The sequence below is a fragment of the Peromyscus eremicus genome, chromosome 1 (genome assembly GCF_949786415.1).
Source record: "Peromyscus eremicus chromosome 1, PerEre_H2_v1, whole genome shotgun sequence".
In the NCBI taxonomy this organism is placed as follows: Eukaryota; Metazoa; Chordata; class Mammalia; order Rodentia; family Cricetidae; genus Peromyscus; species Peromyscus eremicus.
Genome location: NC_081416.1, coordinates 134,880,736 through 134,896,049, shown reverse-complemented (window position 1 = coordinate 134,896,049; position 15,314 = coordinate 134,880,736). Strand labels below are relative to the sequence as shown.

Below are 15,314 nucleotides of genomic sequence, written 5' to 3'. Positions count from 1 at the left end.
CCAGCCAAGGAGGACATGGTCTGCACGTGGTATGAGGAGAACACTGAACTCCATCCCTACCTCTACCAAATAAAAGACAATGAGAGGACTTGAACTCAGATATTTAGATTAGGGTTCTCTGTCTTGGTCAGGTGAGTTGGACAGAGCTCTGCAAGTGAAAATGAGGTATCCAAGTCCTCAGCAGCGGACATAATTGCATTATATACCCAGAGTAAATGGAACATCGAAGCTTGGGAAACTGGACCATACAGTGTATTTAAGTCTAGCACCGAAGCAGTTAAACAGTCTTGGAAGCAAACTGGGGGTGACCATGAGATTCTACACTTTGCTTTCACAAATTCAGTAGAAATATAAGAAAGGAGATCTACAGAACTCGGCTAGACAATATAGGACTTATGGATCTCCCTTCTGCACAGCCCTGAGCTCTGACAGAGTGCCTGGTTCTGCATCCAAAGAGAATCTTGTCCCAGCCACATCAGCTCTCCCTATAGCATGGACATCTACTGCAGAGCATGAGAGACCATTCCTATGCCAGGAAGGTGAAAAGTGACCACGCCATCCATACAGGAGGAATCACTGGCCTGAGAAAAACAATGAGGTAGCTAATCTCTAGGAAGATCAGCTAGACCAACACCATGGAGGCAAGTATTCACCAAATTGAAACTGTATCTAAGAACTAATGAAGAATTTTAAAAGGCATCCAGCGGTACTGTCCTGCTGCATAGAGGGTATATAGACACAGACACTGATGTGTAAAATTCATCATGCGAGTTAGGGGAGACTCCTCATAAATGAGGTCTCATGAGAAATCAGCCCATTCCCTCTGAGCTCTGAGTACCAAAAAAAAAAAAAAAAAAAAAAAGAGAGAGAGAGAGATGGAAGTATGATTTATCTAAAAACAACCACCACCACAACAAAAACATCACAAAAGGAGGCAATCCATCTGTCTCAGAACACAGCAGGTTTAAGGCACTCTTTATTTCAAATTTCTTAAGAAAGACAAAAAGTAGTTGCCAATAACAAGGTAAGATATAAAGTTGAGCTTTCATATTATAAAGCAGGTCCAGATTCAGAGCAAAAACAGATAAACTGTATTCAATGACTTTTACACAGTCTATACTTAAATATCTTGCATAGATATTCTGTTTTAGTTCTATTTTTTTTCTAAATGTGAAGGGTCTTCAATCAGCTATTCATGCAGTCTATCACATCCCATGACCAGAAGTATTTGCAAGTTATCAAATTTTCATGGTCATTTCTACCTACCAGAGATCTCAGGAGATATAACTAAAATACAGGTAGGAAACTTCCAGAATAGAGCACTCAAGAAAGAGAATAAAACTGTGGCTACAATGTGCAGAGGGGTTTCAGAAGGAACGGAAATGGGGGTTGGTGTAGATCAGAGGCTACAAAGTAACAGCTAGGCAGGGTGAATATCTAAATAGATAGCATGAAGTTTAAAAATAATAAAAGTTTCTCTGTTTGGGAATTCCTATTAGATGAGTGGAGTTGGCTGTCCCCAAACCCCCCATACAAAAATAGGATGAAGTAGCTATAGAAGATGATGGGCACATCATTTATTTCATTCCAGTGATCTTTTTACATTTATATCTCAGCTGATATTGTTTTATACCTTAAATACAAAGAACGCAACTTATTTTAGAGCATCCCTTCTTTTCCAATCACATATTAAATTCAATATGATACCATGCATGTTTCTGTAATAATTACAACTGGATTTAACATTGGATAGTTCTAAAAGTGCTCTAAATAACACAGGATGATGCTATCCAGCATCAACAATGTTTCTGCATTTCTGACTGAGTCCACATGAACATCATCAGCTTGAGGAAAAGTGTTTACACATAGCAGGGCATGCCCCTCAAATTGGTTCTTTCTGTTCAGAATTCTCTTACCTATTTGGGCTTTTGATTCACATTGTAAATTGCAGGATCTATCTGTCCAGTCACATGAAGATCCTGTTGGAACTTTAGTTGTAATAACATTAAATTTTGTTTGAGAATATTTTATTTCTTCATGGCATTGTGTTTTCCAGGCACACACTGATGCAACTAGACATTTAGGAAGGTCTTTTTCAGTGTACATTGATAATGTTTAACACCTACAGATGCTGGCCATGGAAACTGTCATGTTACATTTTCTAACTGTCTGTTGTAAGAGAATGGAAATGTATGCCATATTGTTCATTGTTTTTCCCCTTGTTGTGGAATATTAGTTTAAGATGTGTTGCATTCATTTATGCTGTGGAACATTTGTTTAATGATGCAAAGATGTGTTGCATTCTTTTATGTTGTACTTGTTTAACTCTGTAAAGCTGTGTTACTTTGCCTGCCTAAAATACCTGATTGGTTTAATAAAGAGTTGAATGGCCAATAGCCAGGCAGGAGAGAGAAATAGGAAGGGCTAGCGGGCAGAGAGAATAGGAGGAGAAATCTAGGGAAAGGAGGAGGTGCAAGAAAAGGAGAAGAGAAGGATGCCAGAGGCCAGCCACCCAACCACACAGCCAGCCATGCCTTAACAAGGGAAGAAAGATATACAGAATAAAGAAAAGTAAAAAGCCCAGAGGCAAAACATAGTTAAAGAGAAATAGCATAATTTAAGTTAGAAAAGCTGGCTACAAATAAGCCAAGCTAAGGCCGGGCACTCATAAGTAAGAATAAGTCTGCATGTATTTATTTGGCAGCTGAGTGGCAGGCCCCCAAAGAGTAAAAAAGAGCCAACTACACCCCTGATGTAATATATTTTGTGTAGATAGACTCTCTGGGAAAAATACAGTCAATGTACTTTATCCTTTTCGAGTCTTTTATGCTTTCTTATTATTTAAAATTATGTGATTTCTAGGAATTTTTTTACATGGCACTAAGTAACAGTTTTATTCTGTTCCACATACCATAGTTACTGACAATTAAGGAGTATTTTCGTAGTCCTCCAGTGGACACCAGAAACAGCTGATGGCACTAACTATGTGTGTTTTTATGCATATACATACCTTTACTGAAGTTAGATTTATAAATTAGGCATAGTGAGATTACTAATAGCTAAGAGATTTAGGCATTATACATGCCTGTAACCCCAGGGCTTGGGGACCTGAAGAAGTAGTATCGTGAATCTAAAGAAAACTTGGACAATCAGCAATACCTTACCTCCAAAACAATGATTGGATTTAGTGGGGAAACATTTTAATTAAAATTTAAGTATTTATGTTTGTAAGTATTATTTTATACTAGAGGGAACTTTATTGTAATTTTAGGATTGATTAAAAGGATGAAAAGGTAAATCAGTCTGAAGACAATATCTGTGAAAGAGCTAACCGGATAAAACAAGTTACCAAGCCATAGAGAAAACACTTAAAATTCAACAATGTGGAAACAACTCCACTGAACAGATGAGGCCAGACAGTTTAACAGACATATCACCAAAGAGAAAAATAGCAATGAGCATATGAAAGAGGTTCCCTACAGTAGAGTCTGGGAAGTGCAAACTGACCTAGACACCACTACACACCTTTCAGAAGGGCCGCGATCCAGAAGGATGACAACGAAAAATGTCTAAGGATGTGGAAGAGCAAAGACCTCCCTCCCGTCATTCTCTGCTGCTGGGAACACAGAACAGTAAGTTGCTTGGGAAGAGTCTGGCAGTTTCTTACCCAACTAAACATACCTTTATCAATAAATCTAACAACTGACTTCTGGAGTTTACCCAAAGGAGTGGAAAACTGCATCTACAAAATTATGCAACTGTTGAGATCAGCTTTACTTACAGCTGCCAAAGTTTGGAAGGGATGGCTATGCTTCATTAGGTGAGTGGGTAAACTGTGTTATATCCAGACTATGGAAGTTTATTCAGTGGCAAAATGAAATAAGATACCAAGAAATGAGAAGATTGGGATATATCAAATATGCATGTTACTAAGGGAAAGAAGCCAATGAGAAATGTTACATACTGTATGGGTCCAATTCTGACTTTCTGGAAAGGGCCAGGGGTTGGAGGCAGAAGATGAACAGGTTAGACACAGAAGGCATTTATGGGTAATGAATATGTTGCCAGTCAGTGGGCTTAGGGTTCAAATATTAGAGTCTCTCTACAGGGCTTGTATATCAGGGCCTTAGAATTAAGTCAGTATTGGTGTTCTCAGCCTGAGTTCTGAGACCATGGCACTGAAGATGAGGTGATGTCCTGTAACTCCTGACTACCAGTGTCTATAGGTTCTCTTCTCTGGTTCTTTACAGCCGTTTCTCGATAGTTCAACTCATACAACCCTCTTTTTGTTCCCTTCTTCTTCCTGTATGGGACATTCTTGATCTGTTCTGTTTCTTCCAATATCAGAAACCTTTCACACCCCAATGGCCACTAAGAAAACTTGGCTGTCTTCCTCCTCTGAGAACATACTTGGAAGCCAGGGTGAGAGTTGAGGCACGTGGCAATGCTCAGGAGTGAGTGTACCGTGAGGCACAGTCTGGATGACTAAGGCATGGGACACCCAGGCAGGACAGATGGTTGACAACCCACTGCCGTGTTTCAGTGTGGGTCAGCTGCAGCCAGGCCACCACTGTTCCACTGCTGCTTCTGCTGCCATGCTGCCCCAGCCACCCTCTGCTGCTCCTTTCTTCGACTTGCCAGCTCAGCCTGTACCCTTGGAAGTATACAGAAGGCAATTCAAATGAAGCCTTTTATTGGACATAAAGCTACATCACCACTGGAGCCAGGACAGATGAGTGTCTATAGTCAACTCCCTGAGCCCAAGAAGCCTGCTTAGGTAGCAGAGGTATTTGAACAAATCACAGACACTTGTTTGGGCTAATCATGGTCTTGCCACAGTCACAGACACTTCGTGCTTTGAGACAATCACAGCCTTACTTAGTACTAATCATACCTCTCTATCTCGGGGGATGTGCTCTCCTTTTGTCCTCCCTGGGCAAGATGGAATGGTTGTAGAGTTCTCTAGAGCTCATCAAAGTTTATGACAGTAAAAAGTCTGGGTCAAACCATTTCAAATAGCCCTGACTGCACCTGAACCTGAAGAGCCAGGGTAATCAGCCACAACCTTCACAGTTATCTCATGGAGTCCACTGAGACAGCTGATGATGGCATGCCCCGAGTCTAGCAGACTGTTAAATGAACAGTTCAGTATTTTTACTCAAGACAGCTGGTAAAGCCAGACAGGTGCTACTTAGGGTGTCAAATTACCTTTGTTCTCAGCATCTTTGATTAATTACAGGAAAATGAACATCAGGACTGATTACAATATAAACATAAAGAACACATGAACACTAGCACTGATTTTAACAGAGTCCAGCAGCGCTTTACAACACTTTACACTTAGCCAGTGCCCCAGTGAAAGGTCCCCCACCCTCTTCTTCTGTCTTAAATGTTCTCTGTAGAATAATGGTAGAAACGTGACATTGGCTATTTATTTGAATGCACGGTATGTACAACTCCAAGAGTGAACAGTAATGTACACTATGGACTCTGGGTGATAATGAAATGTCAACGTCAGTCCATCAATTATAACAAAGGGATTACACCGATGGAAAAATAATATGAGGTGGGTGCTGTACATGTGGCTGTGGGGGCGGGGCAAGGGAGCCACAATTGTAAAATTCCCCTAAAAATAAAATATAGGCCTGGGGATATGGCTAACATGTAAATTCTGCAGGCCATGGATTCAATCCAAGCCAGCATAAAATAAATTCTTTATATATATTTAAAAGTCGATGTGATTTTTTTATCCATATTTTATACTTTTGTAAGTTCATATTCTTTAAATTTCTAAATCTATTGGCACAAATGTATCTACAATGTTGTCAATGGGTTTTAAATATCTGTCTACAGCCACAAACTCCGACGCTAGTGACCACATGCAACACCTTCTTTACTTTTGAAACTATTCCCCAAGGTGTGTCTATTAGCTCTTTTCAAAAACCAGTATTAGAGATGTGTATTCTATTTTTCTTATTTAACAAATTTCTAGTCTTTATTATTCCTTCCTTTCCTCTTAAAACTATCAATATCTTCTTGAGATTGGTATTTAAGTCACGAATTTTCCCTTTAAACCATTTCTAAGTACTGGAAGATACCTGCTTCTACGTATTTTCATGGGAAACAAACTTATGAACGATTTTTACAGTGTCTGCTGGGGTAGGTACTTCTTTGGATACTTGCTTTTTGTAGCACATCTTTTCTGCTTTTGCTTCCACCTCCTGCATGTGCATGCTTTAGTTCTTCCTATTAGCTTACAGATTTTTCTTCTTTAGTTATTGCTGAGAGATCTCTCGGGTTCTTATTGTTGTTATTATTACTTTTTTAACACACTGACTAACCCATGTAGTTTTCACTGATTAGCTGTGATGGACTGTTTCTACTATCCAATGTTATGACTGACTTCTCCACTCACTGGATTTCCTCCTTTCTCTAGCCTCTTCCATTTTCCTTGTCCCTTCCCCTCTTACTACCTGTATGGTGGATAAATATACAACTCTTACGTTTCTGCCCGAAGTATTCAACCATCTTTAAATTGTGTATTTAACTAAAGCTGGTGTCTTTTTTTTTTTAATCTATCTTCCTAAATTCTATGGTCTTCCTGGGCAGCTGGATGAGCATTTTACTCCATGCACTGTATGGACACTGCCCATCACACCACTCTTTTCCAATATTTTAATTCCACTTCTGCGTTTTTGGCTGCTGGTGGTCTCGAACCCCCAGCCTTGTATATACTAAGCAGATATTCTATCTCTGAGCTATTCTTCCACCCTTTGTTTTTAATATAAACTTACCTTTATTATCTTATACATTCAGAGTTGTTAATATTAAGATAACCGCTCACCCATTGACCTGAATTTTGAAACTACTTACTTTGCTCACTCTTCCCATACCTCACTCCTAAATCTACCTTCTGGTCACTTCTTTGATGTCAGTGTGCATCCCGCATGGTCAATTTCTTCAGTCTTTGTTTCCCTGGAAATATCTAATTTCACCTTCAGTGTAGAGCACAGTTTAGCTTGGGACAGAATTCTAGGTTGACAATTATTTTCTTTTAATGTTTAAAAGGATTATGATAGTTTGGGGCATCTAATGTTGCCTTTTAAAAGCTCTGACATTTAGCTAGCTTTTGGGAACCTGTTCCCCATGGTGGATTACTTTGCCCAGCCTTTATGCAAGGGGAGGAGCTCGGTCCTACCATGCTTTGTTCAAGCCCATGGGAGGCCTGCCCCTTTCTTAATGGAGACTGAAGAGGAGTGGATGGGGAGGGAGGGAAAACTGTGGTCGGTATGTAAAATAAATGAAAAAAAAAAATGTTCGTTTTTTTTTTTTTTTTTTTTTTTTTTTTTAAAAGGCTCTGAGTTATTTTTTCTCTATCTTTTTCCAGAGCCTCCTTTGGCTTCAGCATTCTGCAGCTTTATTTGCGCGGCATCTCCTTGGCTCCTTTCTTATTACACATCTCTCCTCAAACTCACATCTCCTGAACCTGAGGATTTATGTTTTATACTGATGTTATTAAATTCTCAGCAATTCTTTTGGATCGTGTCTTCTGGACAGAAAGCACAGTTTCAGTGGGAAACTCCCCTCCCCCCACAACACACACCATGTTGACTGCCTGAGCTATTCTGCAGCTGTTTGTAGACTGCAAGCAATTGACAGATGTAGAAAACGAGCTTTCTGGAAATGGCTTAATTGGTGGAGCTTTGACTCCCTGCCCATTGTAGATAAACAATTTTAGTGTTCATTTCCAAATCCTTTTATGCCATGTAAGTCTGTACTGGTTTGACTTTTCCATTGAACTGTCCAAAACATCTGCCTTTCCCTATGTGACTTAATACATTCTGAAACATGTTCACTTTTCTATCTGTATGAAAGTCAGACCTTCATCAGTTTTCTAAAGACAATTTTTAATGCCTTCCCTTCATTCTTTCTTTACTGCTTCCCACAATGCTAAGCCAGGCTATATGGAAACACCTGCTGATTAGGCAAAGTTAGGAGCCCTGTCTCTCTTGATAAGAACTCAGCCTTCCAGACCTGTTTTATTGTGACCTTGGACATACTGTGCACATTTTAAATCCACAGTTCACCTAATCTAAAATTAATGGTGCCTTCTCTCAAGGGCTACTTAGGCATAGGCAGCATCTGTGAGAACCTCCACAGAGATACCAGGAGTGCTGATGCCACATCATTGCCAATTACTGTTTACCATTCTTCCTGCTTCCCTCTGACTCATGCAGGAAATTGCTTCTGCTCCATCAAGTGCATCTCACCTGGCATCCCAGGCCGACGCTGAGTTTTCTAATTTGACGACTTCTCATTTCTACTCATTCTACTTGATTCTTGCTTTTCAAATGCTATGTAGCTCTTTTCTTGTGTTTCCAACTCTTAATTGTGTTTAATTACGTCCCTTTTACTGTGTTTGTAAATGCTTACTCGAAGTGATCTGATTCTTTATTTTGTAATTATAACTTAACGAGTTCATTTTCAGCAGTTTTTAAAATTGTCTTAATCCCCAATGTCTTTCTGTGTAACTTTTTTTTTTCAGTAACATACAAGCCATCAAGCTGGCTCAGAGAGTAAAGTTAACTTTGCACCGAATGTGAAAACCTGAGTTGATCTTGGACACCCACACGTTAGCAGGAGGGAACATCAAGTTGTTTTAATATTGCCATGTGTGCTGTGGTGTATGTTTGCACATGAATGCCCACATGTGCACCCCCCACACACACACAAACACACACCAATTAAAATTGTAATAAAAATAAGAAGATTAAGCTTAAGAGACACAGACCCAGTGCTGGTGGGGGTAAGCAAGGAAGGAGAGAAATGAGTGGAGTCTGTGGCTCCCTCACAGCCTCTCCGCACAGGCACCTGAGCATCGCACTGAGCACCACACTGACCATTACAGCAGCCTGAGTCGTTCGTTAGTAGGAAAAGTTCATGACTCAAATGCTGTCTCACTACCTCCATGCTGATGCAGGGCACATAAGCTTACTGGTTGGCACAGTGGGTCTAATACTGAATTTCTGTAATTACTGCCATTCTGTGGGGATCCCATGTGACTGGCCCAAAGGACTGCTCTCCAAGTTCTTCAGAGCCCCTCAGATCCCACTTGTCACGCTGTTGAAGGTGGACTAAGGCTTTCCTGTGTGATGTTAATATAAAACAAAACTCGACCTTCACCAAAGAGCACCTCATTTCCATTACAAACTCATGGGAAACAGACCACTTCCAGCACAGCCTAAAACAATCAAGCTTTCTTTCCGTCTTCCTTTGCTGTAGATTGGACTTCCCTCATCCTCACTTCCTAGTGAGCAGTCTTTGGATCTCAGCCTCCTGGGTTCCACACACCTCAGGTGTGAGAGAGGATGCATAGGCTAGCCTCCTGCCTTGGTGGGTAATTTTGCTTTGTGACCTGCAACTGTTGACTGAATAATTCAGGACAGAGTATTGGAGGAAGAGCTGGGCTTAACCTCACTAGCCTGTTCTTAGCTTTCACATTCTTTGTAACACAGAGTTCCACTTATCCCACAGAATTCTATGTGAAGGAGTTCATTAGATAAAAATAAAAATAATTTTCAATTCCTAAATCATGTGATCCAGTGTGGTCTACCAGCTTTAAGGGCATGGGGAAAGAGGAGAAAAGAAAAGTTGGCCAGTTCAAAAGAAAATATTATGATTAATGCTTTTATTTATGCATGCTAAGACTCACTGCTGTGAAATTCACCTGCATGCATTGCTGCTGCCCTAGGCCAGCCTGCTCCCCAGCAATGGGGATGACCTGGGTACCTATGCAAACTAAGATCTTCCTGAACAATTTGAGGCACAAAGTTCATGCTGAGGTTTGCTAGTGACCGACTGGAAAGTAACTGGTCTAATTCACTGTTGTTTAGAGACAGGATCTTGTTAAATAGCCTACACATAGCCTACACTGGCCTATCACTGCTCTATCACTTAGGTGTATGGATTAGAGTTGTGAGCCACCACATCTGGCCCAGTATATTTTTTTAAGTATCTTTTTTTTTTAAAGTAAAGAAACTGACCAATATTAATCTGAATAAATTCCAAATAAACTAAGTATATGCTTTGAGAAAAATAGGAGCACTATGACAACACAAAAGAAAACCTAAGGGAGCTATAAGGTTCAAATGGTGATGGGCTGTTTAGGTTAGATGAAGTCATCTAATTGGTAGGATTGACAGCCATATAAAACAGGGATAGAACAAAGCTGGTTCCAGCCTAAGTTCCTACTGCTCTTCTGTGGGTGCGCAGGCATGTGCAAGCATCCCCACCTCTCTTTTACTCTCTCCTCTTTTATGGATACTGTGAGGAAGGGGCTGCCTGTACAGCAGAGAAGGCTCTCATTATGTAGCCAAACAAACTTGGTTTTGGACTTCCCAGAGTCCTTCAGGACTCTAAAGGAAAATAAAAATCCATTGTTTAAAGACAGAAAGGCTATGGTGTCTACTTGTGGCAGCCCCGATTGCCTATACATCATTAGTCCTTCTAAGTTAGACAAATAACTGCACATAACACATAAAGCATGAGGACAGTGAAAGATGTGGAGAAAAAGAGTGACAGACAACCATCTGTGCCGGGAAGAATGGCACCAGGCTAATGTCCCAGGCTTTTCTATTTGTCTCACATACTCTAAAGTATGCGCCACAGAGGAGAAGTCAAAAACAACTCCCAAGAATTCTTATTCTCTCTAGGAAAAGGACACACAGACAGTAGCCTGCCCCTGAAAAATGCAGAAACCAAGTCCCTTCGTCACAGGTCCAGTGAAGGTCTTCTGACCTTTGATTTTCTCAGGTGAAAAGGAGATATCTTCCCTATATATGGTAAAGGCGATGCTAGAAAAGGCCAAGTCGGCGTACAGGGCTTAGTTTTCACCCAGAAGTAACAAGCTTCCCTCTGCAGTGGCAGTGGAGGACACAGGGAACTGCCCCTCCTGCAGTAACAAGAGCCCTTGTCTTTCTGGTATTAGTGGGATCTGCCTAAGAAGCCAGGGCACGACCTCTGCCTGCCAACAAGAGTGGATACCTCCTTCCTCTACTTAAGGTATCACCAAGTCATGCCCAAAGTGTCCAGTGTCCCTTTTGTCTATTGGGTAAAACCTTTGGAACAAATTAAATTCTATAAATGTCTACAATCTCGACTGTTAAGAATGTCACCACAGAGGATCTGGGACCTACAGCAGAGAATTCTCTACTACACTGTAACCCATCTACCTGATGCCACTGCCAATGCATAAATGCCTTGACTTACGACTTTCATTTTCTAACTATAAAGGCTCATGTAACTATTTCTACAGTGGAACATATCATTCAAGGAAACACCTATCCAGGATTCTTCTGGCCATGGTAGCTCACGTTTGAAAAAACTTTCTCTTCTTCCATTAAAAAAAAAACAAAAAAAAAAAAACAAAAAAAAAAAAAACATCAGCCATACCAAAAACCTGAGACATTCTTAACTCCAAGAAGAAAAGTGGTATATGCTGAGACTGAGATGGTACATCCTAGAATTCTGGAATTCTCTGATATGGCTTTTAAAATCACTCCCATAATAATGTGCCAGAGAGCAATGAGGAACATCCCTGAAACAAAGCAGAAAGGAGAAGTTCTCAGGAGGAAATAGTAGATACAAGAGAAGCTAAGTGTAAAATTGGGAGTGAAAAATACAATAACTGGGGTTAGAAACACACAGTGGGGGGCTCAGTAGCAGAGCAGGGAGAGCCACAGAACAAATGGGTGTCCTGAAGGTGGGTGGACATAAGGTCAAGGAGAAGAGTATCTGAGAAAAAGGGAATAAAGCTTTCGGTGCATGAAAGATGGTAACAGAAGATCTAGTAGTATCTGTGTCCAGAGAGTCTCAGAAACAAAAAGATGGGAAAGAAAATGAGAATGAAAATTGTTTGAAAAGGCGATGGCTAAAAACTTTCTCAAATTAAGCAAAAGACATAAATCTATGGAGTTAAGAGGCTGAGTAAAACTTAAGTTCAACCCAAAGAAAACCAGGCCAACACTCGTCATGATCAAACACCTGAAAATGGGATGAAAAGGGGAATCTTAGAGCAGTGGCAGGTAAGGCATAGAAAGAGAACACCAAACAAAATGCTAGACTTTATCAGAGACGAGAGAGCAGGTGCATGAGTGTGCCTCAAGTGCTTAGAGCAAGCGACTGTCAGCGCAGGACTCTGTCCCTGGAGACACTGATCTGTAATAATGAAAAAAACTCGGAGACTAAGTGAGCTGATAACCAGGGAAACCACTTTGGGGGAAAATGCCCCAAGGAAGTTCTTGAAAACAGAAAATAAAGAAGGTAACTTTTTTATATCTGAACCAGTAAAAACATATAAATATCATCATACCACAAAACTCGATCTATATGTAGCAGGTAATACCCCAAATCACCTTAGGATAGGTAAACAGATATTCTCAAAACATTATACAAACAAATTCTCATTTTTTTTCCTAAAAAGTGTTTAGGCTAACCCATAGGAAGGCAGGAAAGATGAAACGGTGGAATAAAATACATACAAAGCAAAAATGACTACAGGACCATCAGGCAGAGTAGACCTTAGAGCAAAGAAAAGTGTGAGAGAGAGACAGATGTAAATCTACCTAGTGATAAAAGCTCAATCCGTCAAGAAGACACAGCAATCAAAACGGTGTTTCCCAAGAAGGAAGCTGTGAAACCTACACTGTGTTTGCAGGCTTCAACACTTCTCTTAGTGAGAGAGGTCAAGACAACTAAGCCAGGCAGCAATGGAGGATGCACAGGGACATTGCCTACCAACAGGATTTAAATTTGAATTTTCAAAACTGACTACCACAACAGGGAAAATTACATTTTTTTTCTGCCAGAACCTTTAAGCACTGAACAGGACATACATATCCTGAGCTACACGACAGACCTCAGTAAATTTCAAAGAAGTGAAACATCAAAGTGTGGTACTTGTTCATAGCGGACTCAAACCAAATGTGAGTCATAGGAAGACAACAGGAAAGTTTTCACACCTGTGGAAATGAAACACCAATTTCTAATCCATGACCCAAAGAGAAAGCAGCAAGGAAACTCAAAAAACCCCACAAAGAACTGAAAGAAACTAAAATGGTGTCACAACAGGAACTAGGGAGAGCGCTCAGTTGGTGAAGAGCTTGCTACTCAAGCATGAGGACTCAGTTTTGATCAACAGTACTTGTGTTAAAAAAAAAAAAGTTAGACATGGTGTCACAGGCTTAGAATCCCAGTGCTGGGGAGACAGGGGCCAGCAATATCCCTGGGGTGTGTTGGCCGGGAGCACCTAAATAATGACACCGAAGTTTGTTCTCTAGCTTCCACAGGCATGAACACACACACTTGTGAACACACACAGAAAAAAATATGACCTTCTGGGAAAGTGGCGAGAAGACTATTACTAAAGTCAATGTTCCCATTGAGAGAGGGAGGTTGCAAGCCACACCCTCTGCTCACACACTGAGACTCCAGGAGCAAAGAGAGAAGCCTGGTAACAAGAAGGAAGGAGAAGTGATGAGCGCAGATCCCTACAACAGGGAAGAGTAGGAATGATAGTGAAAACCAACTCAACAGAAATCAGCTTCCTGGGAAGATCAGTGAAGTTGACAAACCAAAAAAATGATTCTGGGTGTACCCTACACACCTACAGACTAGATATCAAAAGGAGGTCACGGGGTGGGGGGCCTGCAAACCTCCCCACACATTAACAACATACATGAAACACGTTTATTCCTTCAAATCCATATATCTCAAAACTCAGCCAATGGATATGGGTAACCCGAAGAGCTCTGAAACAATCAAACCAAACCCCAGGTGATCCTTTAAAAGAATTCCTAAAACCAAATATCTAGATTCTGGTAGTTGCCTAGGAGAATTCTTTCAAATATTTAAAGAAAAGTTGGTAGAAATTCTACTCTCTTCCAGAAAACAAAAGAGGAGGGAAGAATTACCAATTCAATACATCTTAAGATGCCAGTATTACTCTGACATCCAAACCACACAAAGACTGTACAGAAAGAAAATAAAACAAAAGCCCCAAACTAAAGCATCTACCCTCCCTCATGCAATCAGATAAAAATCCTAACAGAAGATCAGCACATACAGCTCAGTAGTAGCCATGAAGAAGCACACATAATAGGTATAGTTTGTTCAATGAGTAAAAACTGGCTCAATGGTTGTAATTTTATCAATAAAATCTGCCATATTAGCAAGCTAACAAAGGGAAAGTATATGATCATATCAATTCACACAGGATATACAAGTGACGGTTTTCAATAATCCATATGTAATAAAAAATGTTCAGAAAACTAAAATATAGGGAGCTGTCTCAACTTAATGAAAAACAAAATGCTACAGCTAGCATTCTACTTAATTGTGAAAGACTGAACGTACGCTCCTATGATCTGGAACAAGAGATTGCTGACACCTTTTGGACATAATACTGAAGGCACTAGCCAGGGAAGTAAAGAAAATAAAAGGCATGGATATGAGAGAGAAACAGAACTGTTTCTGTTACCGGAATCCCTGTCCAAAAATAAAAATAAAACCCTCTTAGAACTGGTGAAAGCATTAAGATCATTAGACACAATGCCAGCATGCAAAAATGTGTGCCTATGTGCAAGCAATCCACTTAAGAAACAGAAAACACGAAGCCTGGGTGGCTGTGCCCAAAGAAGCTTTAATAAACAAACCTAACACAATGTAGAAAGCCTGGGGCACAAGATGCTGGTGAAAGAAATCATGTAAGACTTAAATAACCACCTTGATCACAGATGGGAAGACAACACAGTGAAAATGTGGATGCCCTTCAAAACGATATGTAAATTTTTCCAAGTTTTCTATCAAAATCCCAGCAGGGTTTATTTTTAGACACTTTTGGGAATTTATATATAGAGAGAGATTAGAGAACTAAAATATCTGAAGAAATTCTAGAATGAAATGGAGAGAGACATTATACTGGTATGCATTAGTCAGGGTTCTCAAGGAACAGAACTTACAGAATGACTGTCTCTCTCTGTATATGTACATATGTATGTATGTATGTATGTATGTATGTATGTATGTATGTATGTATATACACACAGACACATACATAGTTTATTAGAATGGCCTACTGGCTGTGGTGCAGCTAGTCCAACAATGGCTGCCTATAAACGGAAGGTCCAAGAATCTATAGTTGTTTAGTCCATGAGGCTGGATGTCTCAGCTGGTCTTCTGTATATGCTGGGATCCCTAAGAAGTAGGCTCTAATGCCAGTGAAGGAATGGACTTTGTGAGCAAGAGTGAAGGCCAGC

The 15,314-nt window shown here is 40.3% G+C and overlaps 1 protein-coding gene across 1 annotated transcript in view; it reads right to left on the bottom strand.

The window, feature by feature from the left end:
- Chrna7 (cholinergic receptor nicotinic alpha 7 subunit) overlaps nt 1-15,314 on the bottom strand; it is a 123,398-nt gene that overhangs the window by 18,826 nt on the left and 89,258 nt on the right. The window lies entirely within an intron of this gene.